Genomic DNA, 15,553 nt, shown 5'->3' with positions numbered 1-15,553 from the left:
TGGATTATTTCAATTTGAAAAAGAGCTATGGCATATGGCTCCTAAGGCTAAGAGCCATGCCCTTCCTTATTTTGTATGGGGTTTCTCTTTACTCTGCTGAAGTCATCAGAAGATATATTAAAAAACATAAAAATCAGAATACTCTTAAGCCATTTTCACACATGCACTGCCACCCTGAGCTTTTCTTGACATTACCCAGCGTAACTGCACTAAAAATGCAAATGTCTGATTCAGTCAACCCGACATTCAGTGATCTTTACTCTGCCAGTTAAGCTAGTACAAAGTCTGTGTGATGTGAATTGGGAATTAACTGCAAGCAAGTAAGAGCTGTGAGCTAGCTGAATCACACATAGTATTTATATATCTCCTTTGTGTTTCATGTGAGAAAGGGCACCTTTGGAAAATGTCCTAAACTGATTCTCCAGGCCAGTGTGTAGAAACAGCTTCAGAGCACTCCTGACTTAATCTAAGACTGGGAAAATAAAATCCATAGTCAGGAGTTAAATGGACTAAAACCTTTATCTCAGTATTGAAATGGGGTTAACACTTTTGTGAGGTGGGGTAGATTTTTATGAAAGGATTTGTTTTTAAAGAAAAAACTGATCTTTGTAATCATAGGCTCATAAAGGGAGACATAAAATTGACAGGCAAATCACAGCAATCAGTTTATTTTCTTTGTGGTGGTATCATAAATATATATTGACATTTTAAGCAACCGAAAAAAATAACCTTCAAAATGTTTAAAAACTTAGGCCTACATGGTTTACTTAAACTATTTGACATTCAGTGGAGAAAGATGGTTGAGCCTTTATCAGTTTCTGTGTTTCTGCTCTTTCTAGGTAAGTAGTATCAACAATTAAAAAAGGGCAAAACAAAAAGCAAACAGCAATAGAACCAGAAAAAACAAATGGATGGAGGAATACCATTGAGGTCACTGTTTTACATTGCATTTTTCTGCATTGTTGTTGAATAGCTTATTTTTGTTATAACTTTCATTTCTGTCTTTGCAGTGTTACGTAGGAGATCTGAGGCCATCTCTAATGAGATCAACACCCATGTGCCATCTAATCTCAAACATTTCATTAACTCTGTCTTCTATTTGGAGAATAGTTTTCTTATTTCTGTGCGTTTTTATTATCTTGTTCACTATTTACAATCGTATTTCTTCGAAGTCACCCTTGCTGTTCTTAACATTCTGCCAACTGTTTCTCCCTAGACTTAAGGCGAAATATTTCAAAAACATCATTTCTAGGTTTTTGCAGGTTTTATCACAATTCTTTGCACTTGGAAGCTTTATGAATTTGCCCTCAGATGCTTTATGTTTATGAACATGACCCCTGGAATCCAGAAACGTGTTTTTATTGACCAGCAGCACCCCGCTGTTGCCAGAATTATGACTCTGTGGGGGTTCGAAGGAAATGCAAGCAATACTAAATGGGACACTGACAGCTTCTCTGTACAGTACATTTATTATGAAATGTGAGAATTATAATATTAGCTAGATCACAAATAGAAGTCTTTGTCATTTCAATAGAAAAACGTTAATTTCTTGGGTTAGCATGACAGGGCTTAATAGCAAATTAACACAAAAAAGAACAATTAGTGGTAGACACATAAACCAAAAGAGTGAGAGGAAAATAGTGAGAAGGAATTGTTATATAACAAAATCATTTATGGACAGGTAATCTCAGATTACCTCCCTTCCCGACCTCACACAACAAGCTCACTGCATACTAAAACTTACCTGACTGCCCATCTCAACAGGGGACAGAGATTCATCATTCACTTCATCACTGTCAGAAGCAGGGCTATTATTAAGTTACTTGATCTCAACACAATTCACTACACATAATTTTATTTTGTTTTACTGTCTGATGCTCATGTGCAGTTTATAAACTACTCAGGTTTGCGTACTTTCCTTTTATCCCTTAGTTTAAGGCATACAGCAGTTATTTATTTGCAGGCAAAACATTCAAACAAAAAACACTAAAAAGGAAGCATGAATGTGCCATGATGTCACCTCGTAGTTTGTTTACTGCTGTTTTGATCTTTGGCTTTTAAAAAAAAAAAAAAAATCAGATGTCATGAGATAGTTGATTTGAATGTATTTTTTTATTTCCATTATGCCTGTGATTTAAAAAAAAAAAAGAAAAAGAAAAAAAAAGAAAGCATTACACTCTATTACAGAAGCCTTAAAATTAGTACTTGAATTTATAAACTCATTAACATAAATTTTACAAATCAAATAAGTAAAATAAGTTTTTCATTCAATCTGCCACCCCCTATTGGTCACTAAAAAAATGTAAAGGACTTCCATATTGTGTGTGTATGCTTGTATAAATAAATAAATATATATATATATATGTATATATATATATATATATATATAGATAGATAGATAGATAGATAGATAGATAGATAGATAGATAGATAGATAGATAGATAGATAGATAGATAGATAGATAGATAGATAGATAGATAGATAGATAGATAGATATTCAACTGTTTGTTGGTGTACAAAACTAACCTACCAGTCAGATGGCAACAACCCAGTACATTTAGTCATGTTAACGTGGTCAAGGCGGCCTGCTGAAGTTTAAACCAAGCTGTTAGTGCCAGATGGGCTGGTGTGAATAATTCAGACAGTGGTGATCTACTGGGATTTTTCCACACAACCTTCTCTAGGGATTACAGAGAATGGTCTAAAAAAGAGAAAATATACAGTGAGCAGCATTTTTCTGACTGAATAAGCGTTGTTGATGCCAGGTCTCAGAGACCAGACTGTTTTGAGCTGGTAAGAAACAAAATGAATTTATATAACAACCTGTTACAACTAAGATATGACCAACAGCATCTCTGAATCCACAATTTATGTCTTTGAACTTTAAAGCAGATGGGCTACAGAAGAAGAAGACCTCTTCCGGTGGGCCTCCTGTCACTTAAGAACTGGAAACTGAGCCTGCAGTTTGAACAGTTTCACCTTGCTGATTGCCATGCTGTGACATTAAGGTGGCAGAGTCAAAATCTGGTAGAAAGAACGTGAACACATGAAAGCATAGATCCAAACTATCTTGTATCAGTGATTGTTCCAAACTTCTGGTGGTGGTGTAATGGTATGAGGCAAAGCCTATCTGAGTGTTACTGCCAACCATGTCTATCCCTTTATGGCCACATTGTATCATCTTCTGATGGCTACTTTCAGCAGGATAATGTGCCATGTCACAAAGCTGAAAGCATCTCAAATTGGTTTCTTGAACATGAAAATAAGTTTGCTGTACTCAAACAGTCTCCATAGCCATTGGATCTCAATCCAATAGAACACGTTTGGGATGTGGTGGAATGACAGAGGATGTGCAGAGGATGCATCATGGATGTGCAGCTGACAAATCTGCAGCAACTGTGTGACGATGTCAAGCTGACCAAAATCTTGAATCTACACCATGAAGAATTAAGGCACTTCTGAGAGCGAAAGAGGGAACAAACCTGCACTAGTAATGTGCAGCTACTGAAGTGGCTGGTTAATGAATAAATGTTAAAAAAAAAACTGGGTCAAAGTCGTCAAATTATTTGCTGCGTAGAGACAATGGGAAACCCTTGCCCATTAATATTAGGTATTAGGTACCTCCCTACACATCTATGATGCTGGGGGAGGTAATTAGCTGTAGCTGTTTAACTGCAGGCACATTCCATGTGAGATTCTGGTTTCTTTATCTTCTGATGGATGTCAACTCCCGGCCATTTAGGGGCTCGCCTATGCTTGCATATGGTGAACCATTAAAGTTAAGCCATATACGGGTGTGGGGAGATGACCTTTGGATAACTAAGAAATGTGGTTAAACAGTTATAAGCATATATACACACATGCACATGCATACCCACACACACACATACAGGGCCTGGCACACCACAGGGGGGTTTTTACAATGGGTGGTGTTTGTATTCACTGCATTCAATAAAAAGGCTGCATGGAAGGCTGTTTCTTTGAAGCTGGCTAGGAGACAGGTGAGGAGCGTTCAGCTCCAAGAGCTTGGTTCTGGCCAGCCTTCCCTTGCTAGAAAGTTTACGTTGTTGTCTTGCTTTCTTCATGGATGATGAGTCTCTGAACTAGCGGGCCTGTGGAAGCTCAGACCCAACAAAATGCTTTGCTTTTTTGTTTAACACTTACTGTTTTTCTGAATTGCTAATACAGCTCCCATTATCTCAACCAAATTCTGGATGTCCTAAACCAATTTACTGAATCAGTCATTCTTTTGGTAAAACAGTTTACACTCAGACACAATTTGCAGATCTCATTTCATCTTTTTGAAAAACTCTAAACACATTCTTACTCAGCAAAATACATTTTGAACAGTGATTCACTCGTGATGCACAGCGCTAACCACAGTAGGAGGAAATTAAACACAACTACAGCACAGATGTAATTTCCTAAACGCATCAACTCAAAATTGTTCACACAGTCAATATGTCAGTTCAGAATGCACAGCTAGCAAGGGTGAGCAGAAGGTCACTAACAACAACGGATAGAAACAATGTGAGAGGTAGAGGAGAATTACACTGAGGGGTAGAGTTGAGAAAGTACTTCTTAGGTTGGATAAGAAAAGCTGGCGACTTTCATGAGTAAACTGCAGTACAGACTAAGGTTTTTTTCTTGGAACCTTCAAACTACACTCACAAAACTTTTAATCATGCTAGCAAACCCTCGTAAAAAACATCTAAACACCTGTATCTATATACAGGGTGGGCCATTTATATGGATAAACCGTAATAACATGGGAATGGTTGGTGATATTAGAAAAAATAGAAAGGTTTTGTTCTCTTTCTCTGCAGATGCTCTCTTGTCAGTATGAGCTTGACTCTTTACAAAATGCTGATGTTTTAGTCACATGACTTTCTAAATATAAAGGAGGATAGAGAAGAAGGTGGTGATGAGGTGCTTTTATTTCTTTTTTTTTTAAACTTTGGTACAATTTCAAGACAGCCACATGAGGTTGGAAAGGCTTGAGTTGCGTGTTTTGAACACTGGTTTCGATAGTGTTATTATTTTTGACTGGTTGTGTGTTTGATCTAAAAATACAGGGTGGGCCATTTATATGGATACACCGTAATAACATGGGAATGGTTGGTGATATAAAAGTCCTGTTTGTGGCACATTAGTATATGTGAGGGGGCAAATTCCTCAAGATGGGTGGTGACCATGGTGGCCATTTAGAAGTCGGCCATCTTGGATATAACTTTTGGTTTTTTTTCAATAGGAAGAGGGCCATGTGACACATCAAACTTATTGGTAATGTCACAAGAAAAACAATGGTGTGCTTGGTTTCAACGTAACTTTATTCTTTCATGAGTTATTTACAAGTTTCTCTTTGTTCACAGCCATTGACATGTTGAAGAGGTTAACACATGAGGAGTGAATCGAAATTGTGTTGATATCTGGTGAAAGCAGTAACCGGGTCATTGCAGCAGATTTCAATGCAAGACACCCTACGAGAAAAACCCATCTCCCATGCTACAGTTAGCAAACTGCTTGCTAAGTTTTGTGAAACTGGTTCAGCGTTGGATTTGCCAAAATGTGGACGCAAGAAAACTGTCACTAATGAAGAAACATCGGTGGCTGTCCTAGCTTCATTCAGCAAGAGCCCACAGCGTAGCACTTGCCGCATGTCACTGGAGAGTGGCATTAGTCGAACATCCCTTCGGCAGATATTAGCTCCTCAAAAATGGCACCCTTACAAACTCCAGCTACTGCAGCATCTCAACGAGGATGACCCAGATCGGCGCACAGAAATTGCAGAATGGGCTAAACAAAATTTGGAACGGGACCCTCAGTTCATGCAGAAGATTTTGTTCAGTGATGAGGCAAACTTTAACAAACAAAGCCACCGCTGTTGGTCTGACACTAACCCACATTGGATGGATCCCTCCAAGACTGTTGGAACAACAAAAGTGATGGTTTGGTGTGGTATATGGGGTACAACGATAGTGGGCCCATTCTTTATCAATGGAAACCTCACGGCCACTGGATATTTGAAATTGCTGCATGATGATGTGTTTCCCTCTTTGTGCACGGAAGCTGGCACGTTCCCTGAGTTTTTCCAGCAAGATGGTGCACCACCACATTATGGGTGCCAGGTCCGAGCATTCCTAGATGAACAGTTTCCTGGAAAGTGGATTGGTCGTCGTGGGCCAGTTGAATGGCCCCCAAGGTCTCCCGATCTGACCCCCTTAGACTTTTATCTTTGGGTTCATCTGAAGGCAATTGTCTATGGTGTGAAGATACGAGTGCAGCACCTGAAACTACAGGTACTGGATGCCTGTGCTGGCATTTCTCCTGCGGTGTTGTTTGTGTGAAGAGTGGGAGAAGAGGGTTGCATTGACAATCCAACACAATGGGCAGCACATTGAACACATTTTATAAGTGGTCAGAAACGTGTAAATAACTCATGAAATAATAAGGTTATGTTGAAACCAAGCACACCATTGTTTTTCTTTTGACATTACCAATAAGTTTGATGTGTCACATGGCCCTCTTCCTATTGAAAAAACAAAAGTTGTATCCAAGATGGCCGACTTTTAAATGGCCACCATGGTCACCGCCAATCTTGAGGAGTTTGCCCCCTCACATATACTAATGTGCCACAAACAGAACTTTAATATCACCAACCATTCCCATGTTATTACGGTGTATCCATATAAATGGCCCACCCTGTATTTTTAGATCAAACACACAACCATTCAAAAATAATAACACTATCGAAACCAGTGTTCAAAACATGCAACTCAAGCCTTTCCAACCTCATGTGGCTGTCTTGAAATTGTACCAAAGTTTAAAAAAAAAGAAATAAAAGCACCTCATCACCACCTTCTTCTCTATCCTCCCCTTTATATTTAGAAAGTCATGTGACTAAAACATCAGCATTTTGTAAAGAGTCAAGATCATACTGACAAGAGAGCATCTGCAGAGAAAGAGAACAAAACCTTTCTATTTTTTTTCTCACTGCAAAACACTGCATAATGAACCCTTTGAAACTCTTCCCTCTGTATTCTGCTCATTCCATAATAACATGTCTGCTGCTGCATGGCTCATCTGAAAGCACTGCTGGAGATCCTGTATGAAGAGTTTCATTAAGTCTAACGCCCAGCCAGGACTGACCAGGTGTCCGAATTTCCTTGGGGAAAGTTCCTTGTTAAGACCATTCTCAGCGTTGGTATATGCATGGGGTCAAAAGTATCAGAAGATGCCACATATTTAGCCTGGAAATAGACAAGTAATTATTTTCTTTATTTTTTTCTTTATTTTCTTTATTTTCTTTTTATTTTTGTCTGTCAACCAAGCAGTTAAAATATTTTATTTCTGTCATTTTAAAATGACATTTTCAGTTCAGAAACCAAATGGTTTGATTTGCAGTTATACACAAATATTGTCATTTTTGCTTGACAGTGATTAGATATTTAATATTTATAAGAGAATCTGTCTCAGTTGACCATGTTTACTTGTGTTTAGATTACAAATTACAATTTTCTATAATTATTTACACATGAAATGGTAACAGATGTCAAGAGAGTTTCATAGTATTTGCTTTATCTCATGTTACAGACTGACAGCCTAATGTATGAATGAACAGGATTCGTGAGTGACTAATTACAATTTGATACTTAATAAATCCTTCAGGCTTAAGTGTTTACTTGCTTATCAGCAGGAATTCAACACTTTCAAATTCGCAGAAACTTGGCTTTTGGTTCAAGGATGCTTAAGCAGAAGAGATCCAGATATTTGTTAACATGAGGGCATGAGGCATAGACCTCTTGATTAGGAGTGTCTTCTTTACTCAGTGTATCACTCCTCGGTCTCCGGTGACCCCAGAGAGTGGAAAGAATTTGAACAGTAACAACATCACCTCCACTACCTGTTGGCTTGTAATAGAAGAAAAGGGTGAGAAGTAATTAGGGAGGCTGAGTTTGTTATTGCTCCAGGGAGAACAATGACCCCTTCCAACATGAAATATTTAATGGATTATACAAGCGTCCATCCCCCAGGGAAAGAGGACAGAGATGCCCTTTCATGCAGTATGCAACCTTTTAATTTGTAATTTTTCTTGTTTTACTGAGTGATCATGTCCTCAACCTATGAGGTGAGCGAATCTGAAAGCACACGCACAGACATGCAGTGTGAACGCCAGTGGTGAGTCATACACTGTCACATCCCTGTATATATATATGTATATATATATATATTTTTTTCTTTTTAACAAAACAAATCAGATCTTTGGGGTTGTGTTCCTATAAACTTACATAAAAACCTGTGCAAGAACAGTTTTTTTTTGGATTTTTTTCACAACATGCTGTCTAAGAAAAACACAATGAGCAACATGACTTTGTTGACATCTCTGCATGATTCATGATTAAGTGAATGGGGATGGGTGTTTTATTTACGCCATTGTTCGTCATTTGTTCTGCTCCTATTGTTTTGAATTTTGATGCCGAACACCCACTGTGCTGTTTGCTTAATAGCTCCCTACAGCCTCGAGCTATTTGTTTAAAAGCATATATGAAATTATTAATAATCTCAAAACGAATACCTTACTTCAGTGTAACAAAATAATACATTTGAAGCACAAGTTTGTGTAGGTATACTTGGAAGAAAGAGGAGATTTTCAGCGCTGTCTGTTTCAATTTGGAATCAAGTGTTATTGTGCAAACAGGGTTCCTTTGTGCCTCACCATGCCCTTGAAGAGCTCATGCACGAGCAAAGAGGCCTGCCATAGAGTGGTCTAATCAGCCTGTGACAAATCAGCCTCTTCTGCAGCTTGTTTTTCATTTGGATAATGCAAGCCACCTCTTCTGAGTGATAAAACAACCTCTGTGGAGTGGACTTTACACCACCAGATTAAATGTGATCACCTTGCCAGCATACCCTGGGAGATTGCCATGATTAAGAGGCAAAAGAGAATAATGATAATCATATGCAGGATAATAGCCCATACCAAATGGCTGCATGATCTGTATATAAATCACAATCCATTTCACAACCTAAAGGATGCGTTTATCCCTTTCGATGGGATTTAACGCAATGGCAATCTAATTTTTTTAACCCCTATGTGACCTAAATCATGTTATCCCTGTACTAGTTTATCATATAAATGTCAATTCCTAAAAATCTGGGACACTAAATGTTAAAAAATGTTTTTGTTTCACCTTTTTCAGCATTTTTTATGTGCCTTTAAAATCATTTGAAGGCCTGCAAACTAAAAAACACAGAAGGAAGTTAAGACCTTGTGAATTTTACACTGAGGTTAATAACTCGGGGCAAATATTAGCTCAACTTTAAACAACACAATAATGACTGCATAAGAGTGGCTGAGTCAGAGAGTAAAATATTGTAAAACCACTTCACAAAACCCCCGTTCAGCGGGTGTAATGCTGTAAAAGCATGTAACAGTGTGTAAAAGCATGAGCGTTTAAGTTTGTGTAAGTGTTTGTCTTTGTGCCCAAATCACAAGCTGGGTGTGGGAGACTGAAGAGTCTTGTTGGACATAAACCGTATAATTGTGGGTGTATATATCCCTTAATGAAAGCCTAATCACGTCAGAAAAGGCTTATGGCACAACACCAGTACTTTATTTTCCTTCGTAAGCAGAAAGGGTTTGAGATATTTATGCAGGCTTTACATCTGCCCCAGAAAGAGTGAAAACTGGCAGCATCCCATGAATTAAAGGCAGTTCATGCTCAGAGGAAAACTGTTAAATTAATTAGCAGCAACTCATTTTGTTATATATGTAATACTGGAAGAGTTAATATCCAAGTAAGACCTCTGATAGGTTTTAGCATTACCCCCAACCCTCAGGGAAATTGACCCCAGAACTAATCCATATGAGGAGGGAAATGCATGATGAGAGAAAATGTAGAAACAGAGCACATTAGTAGACAGAAAAAAACAGTGAAACACAGGCAGCAATAGATAGAAAAGGACGTATTGGGAAAACAAGAGGGACTGAATCCTAACATTTAGTCTATAATGAGATTGCCTCTTGAGACTGAACATGGACAAAGGAGAAGACAATGCAAAACAAATATGAACAAATCTGCCACCAGAAAACAAAGCACTGTCTCCTTTCTCTGCTCTTGGCACGATCATCAGTATTCATCAACAAAGATGGAGAACTCTAAATTGGAGGTTGGGGCTTCAGTATGTTCCTAGCGCCATCTTGACCTGTACATGTGGCAAGCAAAAAGAAAAACAAAAAAACCCAGAAGAAGCTGCCAGGCAACTAATCACCTATCCTGTTGTTGTAGGAAAAAGTCATCTTCCATTTTTGCCACAATTACCTAGTGTGATGGAAAGGTCACACTCATCAGGTTATATCCTGTCCTTTGTGATGAAGCATGTGGGGTAAATACCAAAGAGGCGACATCTCCATTGATTGACTGTGAATACTAGAGTGAGTAAGATGCTAAAATTGCTGCATTGTGCCAAACTGTGGGTGGGAAAAACTTTTTTAGCATCAAAGCCAATTTTAATTGCCAGCTGTGAAACATGTAATGGCCTTGACTATTGTTTTACATTGTAGGAAGGCACCTAGATGTGAAACACTAAATATATACACCAATAAATGGTGGCTGTTGTGTACATGTTGTGTACATGTAACTGGTATATATATATATATATATATATATATATATATATATATATATATTAGGGGTGCAACGATACACAAAATTCACGGTTCGGTTCGGTTCGGTTCGATACTTTGGTGTCACGGTTCGATATTTTTTCGATACAAAAAAATGTTCATGCCTTTTTAATTTGTCATTTATTAAAATTATAAATATATATTTTAACTCAAAAGTACAGTTTTTAAATTTAACCCTAACCCTTGTGCCTGTTTTTTATTTTGACAGCGAATGCGCACCTGCGGACCACTTATGTGCAGCCCTGGTTATTTAGCTCGTCATATTGCAGCCACAGAAATTATTTTGTCCATGAAACCATAAAGCTGCACTTTCTTTTTGCCTTATAGTCTGATTTGTCATAACTTCTCCGTTTTGTGGTAAGCTTTTCTTTGGCTGTCACTTCTTCACCCTGACCTGTGTTATTTGGCTCAACAGAACTGAAATATAAATCCTGCTGCTTTTACACACACTCACATAAGCTCAGCGGGAGATTTCACTTGTCATGTTTGCATAGTAAGCTAACGATTAATAAGACGATGTCAGAGGAATTGGTGCACAAATTATCATCACTCACAGATCAGTGCTGTCGCTCTCTATACACAGTTCGCACGATTGCAAAGTGAAAGCAAAAAAACAAGCGCAAATTCAAGCGCGATTTCAATATGTCACATATTGACAGTGGCTCACCGATGCCAATGACATAATTACCCAGCTACATTTCTGAAAGAATGCAAAAGCATTGACATATATTTTTCCTTCCTACAATAGCCCGACGGGCAGGGAAGAGATAGACTTTGGTAGCCCGACTGAAAAAGTCGCTAGCCCCAGGACGTCGGGCTAGCGATATTGCGAGCCCTGTATCTGATTGAGGAATCACTCATCTTTGGAAAAGAGAGTTTATTACAGAGAAATGTCTCTTTCCAAAATAAAAGCTATACTATCCGCTTCTTCTGGGCTATATTCTCAGCAGCATAAGGAGAATCATGTGCTAACAGCTGTCTAAATGACTCGGCTAAAGTTAGTAGCATGCTTGTTGTTTTTGTCTTTGCACTAGGATGATGTCGGCGTAAATGTGCAGTCATATTCGTTGTGTTCCCACTAGTGCTTAATCTCGTTGAAATGACCTTAACGCCACAACACGGCAAATCTCCGTTAACGAGCTACCGCCGATCGCCCCGTGCATGGGGCTAGACGGCCAACACGTTAACGAGCTAACTGCGCTAACACACTAGTTCCCACCCATGTAATTGAGCATTGCATGGCACATCCAACATACTGTTTTACTTTAGTCCATGACGCGCTTACCTTCAGGGTCATACGTCACATGAAAACCAAAATAATTCCAAACGCCAGATCTGAATGAGGGTGGGGGAGGTCCATGTTGCAAGGAGAGCTTAACTTCTGTCTTGCTAGCTTGCCCTGCGCTCTTCCTTCTGACTATGCTGTCTGTGTGGAGCGCTCAGTGGATCTGCGCTCGACAGTGCAGCCTAGGCGGAGTAGTCGAACGCAGATTCACTGAGCGCTCCACACAGACAGCATCGTCAGAAGGAAAGTTGATAAAATAAATTACAAATGTTGTATTGTTCGATACATATGCGTACCGAACCGAAAGCACTGTATCGAACGGTTCAATATCGATACGAATATCGTTGCACCCCTAATATATAAAACACCCAGCACGCCCCTGCGGGCGGTTTTATCCTTCAAGCTCGGGTCCTCTACCAGAGGCCTGGGAGCTTGAGGGTCCTGCGCAGTATCTTAGCTGTTCCCAGGACTGCGCTCTTCTGGACAGAGATCTCCGATGTTGTTCCCGGGATCTGCTGGAGCCACTCGCCTAGCTTGGGAGTCACCGCTCCTAGTGCTCCGATTACCACGGGGACCACCATTACCTTCACCCTCCACATCCTCTCGAGCTCTTCTCTGAGCCCTTGGTATTTCTCCAGCTTCTCGTGTTCCTTCTTCCTGATATTGCTGTCATTCGGAACCGCTACATCGATCACTACGGCCATCTTCTTCTGTTTGTCTACCACCACTATGTCCGGTTGGTTAGCCACCACCATTTTGTCCGTCTGTATCTTGAAGTCCCACAGGATCTTAGCTCGGTCATTCTCCACCACCCTTGGGGGCATCTCCCATTTTGACCTCGGGACTTCCAGGTTATACTCGGCACAGATGTTCCTGTACACTATGCCGGCCACTTGGTTATGGCGTTCCATGTATGCCTTGCCTGCTAGCATCTTGCATCCTGCTGTTATGTGCTGGATTGTCTCTGGGGCATCTTTACACAGCCTGCACCTGGGGTCTTGCCTGGTGTGATAGACCCCAGCCTCTATGGATCTTGTACTCAGAGCTTGTTCTTGTGCTGCCATGATTAGTGCCTCTGTGCTGTCTTTCAGTCCAGCTTTGTCCAGCCACTGGTAGGATTTCTGGATATCAGCCACCTCCTCTATCTGCCGGTGGTACATACCGTGCAGGGGCCTGTCCTTCCATGATGGTTCCTCGTTTCCCTCCTCTTTCTTGGGTTTCTGCTGCCTGAGGTATTCACTGAGCACTCGGTCAGTTGGGGCCATCTTCCCAATGTATTCTTGGATGTTCCTTGTCTCATCCTGGACTGTGGTGCTGACACTCACCAGTCCCCGGCCCCCTTCCTTCCGCTTAGCGTACAGCCTCAGGGTGCTGGACTTGGGGTGAAACCCTCCATGCATGGTAAGGAGCTTTCTTGTCTTTATGTCAGTGGCTTCTATCTCCTCCTTTGGCCAGCCTATTACCCCAGCAGGGTACCTGATCACGGGCAGGGCGTACGTGTTATATATATATATATATATATATATATATATAGACTTTTGCTTGCCACATGTACAGTCATTCATTAGGTATTGTACAAGTAATTTAAATCACTAACAGATAGCATAAACAAAGATGGGTAACTGGAAGAAAAACCAAAAAAATGTTACTGCAGCCTTAAAGGTATCTAATTTATTAACATTATTATAAGCAGCAGATTTTTTAAAGCACTAAATGACCTAAATATAAAACTAATCCTAAATATGTGAAATATTTGAAAGACAGACTTCTCTGCCACTCTATATTTGAGCATAACAAATGTAACCATAAACAATACGTCACACTTGAAAATGCCTTTATAACCTCTTGTGAAACCTCATAAACATATGCAGTCCCTACACTTCATTGTTCATCAATTTATGTACACATCAGTTTACAGATGCTTTAATGCTACAGCAGTACATTAGAAGCAACAACTATGGAATTTCATGAGTTGTTAATCATGTTAATCATGTCTGCAGTTCGTGGGACAAGCTAGAAAACTGAGCAGTAGTAGCAGCAAATGAGAATTCTGTTAAACTCCAAATGTTCGATAGCAGGACAACATTTCTTCAAGTTTAAAATGAAGTGCATGAATCACTTTAATGACTGACATTTTATTTGTTTATTTTATTTGTCTGTTTTATTGTTTTTCCATTATGGCATGCATGAGGTCTTATATGAATTAATGAATGCCTTTTCAATTAGGAGGTCATGTACAAAAGCATGATAACTCCTGTATGCTTACTGTGAAGTACAATAACTAGAGCTTTTAATGTTGTATAAAGGTTAGATTCCATTTAACATTAGCAAAATTTATAATAATTTCTAACCTCTCAAATGTATACAAATCAAAGATGAGACAAAAATAATCAAATCTTTTTGACCTCTCTAAAAACAAATGTTTTATTTATTACTATTAACGTAATAACATTACTTTAAAAGCACTTTGCCTCAGCAGAGTGCTATCCCGGGTGTCTGTTTTCAAGTGTCTTCTAGTGCCTGGCATGTACTGTATTCACTAATTCACGCTCGTGGATGGGTATAATCTTATCTGAATTACCCTATATGTAATAAAAGAGAACTTCAAAGCATCTTTATTAATTGTGTGGCTTGAACTCTGGACTCGAGCGATTTCTGCTGAGTGGATAGAAAGACATCCCTGCCTTTGATCATTGCAGATTTTAGGGGAGGGAGGTGAGGTCATTTAGAAGCTGGATCCCTACAGGGAACTAAACGAGGGAATCATCAATTCAGACAGCATGACCAAATCCTTTTGCTCAAACACTGCTGATCAGACTTAATCACTGGATTGTTATGCTGTGAACCCATGAAGAGGTTCAATATAAGCCCAGATCTGGATGAGAGTGAGCCAGCTCCAGGGACAAGAAGAGCAGAACTTTGTTCCCTGTAGTTGCTGACTTCTCTAGCGGCTCTGTGAACTGACACCTATACACCTTAACTGCCTGTGTGTACAAATAGCAAATGTGCAAATCGTTAGAGAGTCATTGGTTGCTCTAAGGGTGCAGGAGTGAGCTCATGAGATAAAATCCTCAGGGAGAAAAAGCAGATGAAAGTGCCCAGCAATGGCTAATGGTATGACTTTTAGCACTCAAGTAGGAAGGCAAATATTTTGTATACTTGAAATTTTAAGCAACGTTTGGATGAGAATTCCCTACTTGATTATTGGACTGCTACAGAAAAATGACCACAAGGTTTTCATCTGTGTGCCAGTGTTTTTAAACATAAATACAAGCTTTATTAAAATACACTTTAAAATGTCCAGCCCGTCGTACTTCAAACCAACCCTCTGGGTTGGCCTGGAGTGTAGATAGTAGAAATAAACTAAAACTAAATGTTGCTAAACTACATGTGTGTACTTGTTCATTGCATCAAACATAAAACACATATGAATAGGAATTGTTTTTGTCTATAATTGTGCAATTCCCATCACATGCTAAAAGAAATGAATCTACTCAATATTTCTAAAGGCAAGGTTATGTCCCAAATGCTGACAATGGGTAGCCCTAATGTTCTAGTGGATGCAGGAAAAGAATAGACT

At 39.4% G+C, this 15,553-nt stretch overlaps 1 protein-coding gene across 4 annotated transcripts in view; it reads right to left on the bottom strand.

Moving 5' to 3' along the window:
- Positions 1-15,553, bottom strand: part of grid1a (glutamate receptor, ionotropic, delta 1a) — a 290,493-nt gene that overhangs the window by 252,389 nt on the left and 22,551 nt on the right. The window lies entirely within an intron of this gene.

Source organism: Copadichromis virginalis, linkage group LG13 (genome assembly GCF_057382275.1).
Source record: "Copadichromis virginalis isolate Kocher_CV1m ecotype Utaka linkage group LG13, C_Virginalis_male_GT1.1, whole genome shotgun sequence".
NCBI classification, from domain to species: domain Eukaryota; kingdom Metazoa; phylum Chordata; class Actinopteri; order Cichliformes; family Cichlidae; genus Copadichromis; species Copadichromis virginalis.
This window is presented reverse-complemented; position numbering and strand designations above follow the sequence as displayed.